Raw genomic sequence first — 3766 nt, forward strand, 5'->3', positions numbered from 1 at the left:
AACACATGTATAGATTTATGTAACCACCACCACAATCAAGATACAAAACAATTCCATCTCTTGCCCCCCCACCCCTTTCAAATTTCCTTCTACTATACCTTTGTAATCACACCCTCCTCTGACTTCTCAGCCCTGGAAAGTACTAGTCTGTTTCCTATCACTTATAGTTTTGTCTTTTCAAGAATGTCATACAGTTGGCATCATTCAGTATGTAACTTTTGGACTCGCTTTTTTCACTCATCATAGTGCCTTTGTGATTCATTCAACTTGTTGCATGTATCAATAGTTCATTCCTTTCTATTGCTGAGTATTACATTGTATGGATGTACCATTGCTTGTTTATCTCTTTGCCAGTTTAAAGATACTTGGTTGTTTCCAGTTTGGGGCAATTTTTATAGAGTTACTGTAACCAACCATGTACCAGTTTTTGTACAAACATAGTTTTCATTTCTACTAAATACTGAGGAGTGGAATTGTTGAGATACACCTAACTTTATAAAAAACTTTCAAATGACTTTCCAGAGTAGCTGTACCATTTTGCATTTCCACCAGCAATATTTGAGAGTTAGAGTTGTTCTGCATACTTGCCAGTACCTGGTATTGTCAGTATTAAAAAATTTTAGCCATGCTAATAAGTGTTTACTGATTTCATCCTGGTTTTAATTTGCATTTCCCTAATGGCTAAAGATGTTGGACTATACTAATTTGCCTTCTGTATATCCTTTTTGGTGAAATGTCTGCTCAAGTTTTTTCTCAAACTTTAAGTTGTTTTATTATTGAGTTTTGAGAAATATATATATACATATATATAATAGATATGTCTTTAACAAACATATGATTTGCCAATAATATCCCCCAGTCTGTAGGTTGTCTTTCATTCTCTTAACAGTGAATATCTTTAATAGAATAGAAATTTTAATTTGGATGAAGTCCAGTTTATCAATTTTTTTCTTTTATAGATTGTGTTTTTGGTGTCATGTCCAAGAACTCTACCTAAACCCAAGCCATGAATCTCTTTTTATTTTTTTTCTTCTAACCATTGTATAGTTTTGTGTTTTACAATTAGATCTATGACCCACTTTGATAAATTTTGTTTATGAGTCATGGTATGGGTTGAGGTTCTTTTTTTTTGCATATGGATGTCCAATTGTTCAAACACCATTTATTGAAAAAACTATCCTTTCTCCATTGAAATGCCTTTCCATTTTTGTCAAAATTAATATATGTGTGATTTTATTTCTGGACTCTATTCTGTTCTGTTGATTTGTGTCTATTCCTGTGCTAATAATGTACTCTCTTGATTATTGTAGCTTTGTAGTAAAACTTAAAATAGAGTAGTGCGATTTCTCTAAATTTATTTCTCTTTTTCAGAATTATTGTGGCTATCCTAGTTCCTTTGCTTTCCCATAGATTTCCTATATATATCAAAAATCCCGCTGGGATTATGACTGGAATTGCATTAAACCTGTAGATCAATTGGCATCTTTACTGAGTCTTCCAATCCTTGAATATAGTATGTCTCTCCATTTACATAGGTCTATTTTAAAACCAGTGTTATAAAGTTTACAGCATACAGTTCCTGTAAATATTTTACAAGATTTATACCTAATTTTTGGGGGCTGCTGTAAGTGGTATTGTGTTTTAAATTTCAGTATCTAATTGTTTATTGCTGCTAAATGAAAATATGATTGACGTTTGTCTTTTGGTCTTGTAGCCTGTGATCTTGCTAAATTCACTTTTTAGATCTAGGAGGTTTTTTATAGATTCCCTTGGGATTTTCTACACATTGTCTATGAAACAGTTCTATTTTTTCCTTCAAACCTGTGTGCATTTTTTTCTTGCTTTATTTCACTGGTTAAGGGTTCTGGTATTATGTTGAATTGGCGTGGTGAGAGTGAACATCCTTGTAATGTTTCTGACCTTAGAGGGAACACATTCAGTCTTTCATCAGTTAGTATGATATTAGCTGTAGGGTTTTTTTTTTTTTTTTTTTGAGCGTGCCTTTTCTCAATAGATTGAGAAAGAACTCATCTATTCCTAGTTTGCTGAGAGTTTTTATCTGGGATGGATGTTGAATTTATCAAATATTTTTTTCTGCATCAGTTGATGATCATGCGTTTTTTTGGCTATTAATATAGTGGATTGCATTTCTTCTTTCCTAATATAAATAAGCAATGATGTAATTACCCTATAAACACTGTTTTCACTGTATACCACAATTTTTTGTATGTTGTATTTTAATTTTAATTCAATTCAAAATATTTTCTGATTTCCCTTAAGAGTGTTTTCATTTCTTCAGATATATACCCAGGAGTGGAATTGCTGGATCATATGGTAGTTCTATTTTCAGTCTTTTGAGGAACCTCTGTACTGTTCTCCATAGTGGCTGTACCAATTTACATTCCCACTAACAAGGTACAGGGTTCCCTTTTCTCAATATCCTTGCCAACATTTGTTATTTGTGGTCTTTTTGATGAGACCTGTCATATCTTTTTACAGAGTAAATTACTTCACGCTGGGAACTCTGCTATCCTTCATTTGTGCATTTTAAAAATATACATTTAGAGATATTAAATTTTGTCATATAGGTATTGATCTATGTCCTTTTGGTCCATTGTATTTCATGTGTTAATTGTTTTAATGTATACAATTGTAATAACTGATAATCCCTTGTTTTAATGTATCTTCAACCAAGTCATTGTTCAGAACATTGACTAGGTTAAGACTAAGAAAAGAACCTTGTAAGAATTTATAGAAGATCTATAGACTTATTCATTCATCTATCACATTTTATTAAATTCTACTACTGTATGCCAGGTACTTTCTAATGCCCTGGAGATACGGAGACAAATAAAATAAAATCTGTTGACAGAGATCCAGAAAACAATGTGTTTTGGTACATCAGTGAATGCACCTAACTACTAAATCAATGCACATTTTTTGAGCCTGGGTCAGGCTTTGTGTTGCATAGAGAAGACATGGCAGTGAACACGTTAGTGACAATCCCTTCCATCATAGAGTTGCTGGTCTTATCTGTACTATCACATTGCCTTGGTTTCTCCATTTTGCCTACCAAACTATTATGAAAGACTTTGACACATGACTCTCTGAAATCCCTAACTAACATCAGTTATCTATCTCTGATCTACCAATATAGATGCCCTATCAGGAAAAAAAAAAAGAGGTTAATTTGTGAAACTTGCTCTGAGTTATCTCCAGTTTCTTTTCTAAGTGCTAATCAACTCTATGTTTAAGCCAGTTTGGGGACTACCCTGGTGCGCAGTGGTTAAGAATCCACCTGCCCTTTGCAGCCAGTTAAGCCGGCTGTGCTCTTTTCCCCATGGGGCCCCGGTGTGCAATGGCTGCAAACAGCAGCCTCCTTGGTAGTGTATGCAGCCTGTTGCCTGTATGGGTTGCCCTAAGGGACCTTGGAGACAGCCCTTTCCAGTGGACATTAATGACTGGCATGCATGGTGCCTTTGGAAAGCCCCAGGGCACAGTGGCCAGGGTCCACATTGGCCAGGTCATAATGTCCATCTGCACCAAGCTGCAGAACAAGGAGCATGTGATTGAGGCCCTCCGCAGGGCCAAGTTCAAGTTCCCTGGCCGCCAGAAGATCCACATCTCCAAGGAGTGGGGATTTACTAAGTTTAATGCAGATGAGTTTGAAAACATGGTGGCAGAAAAATGGCTCATTCCAGATGGCTGTGGGGTCAAGTACATCCCTAATCGTGGCCCCCTGGACAAATGGCGGGCCCTGCACTCG

At 35.7% G+C, this 3766-nt stretch overlaps 1 non-coding gene across 1 annotated transcript; it reads left to right on the top strand.

The window, feature by feature from the left end:
- Nucleotides 1-3305: 3305 nt before the first annotated feature.
- On the top strand, nt 3306-3440 carry LOC113605252 (small nucleolar RNA SNORA70). Its single transcript, XR_003427127.1, has one exon. It is a non-coding gene; the product is annotated as a small nucleolar RNA SNORA70 (small nucleolar RNA).
- Nucleotides 3441-3766: the final 326 nt, after the last annotated feature.

Source organism: Aethalodelphis obliquidens, unplaced genomic scaffold (genome assembly GCF_003676395.1).
Source record: "Aethalodelphis obliquidens isolate GAN/ISIS:26980383/991018 unplaced genomic scaffold, ASM367639v1 scaffold2, whole genome shotgun sequence".
NCBI classification, from domain to species: domain Eukaryota; kingdom Metazoa; phylum Chordata; class Mammalia; order Artiodactyla; family Delphinidae; genus Aethalodelphis; species Aethalodelphis obliquidens.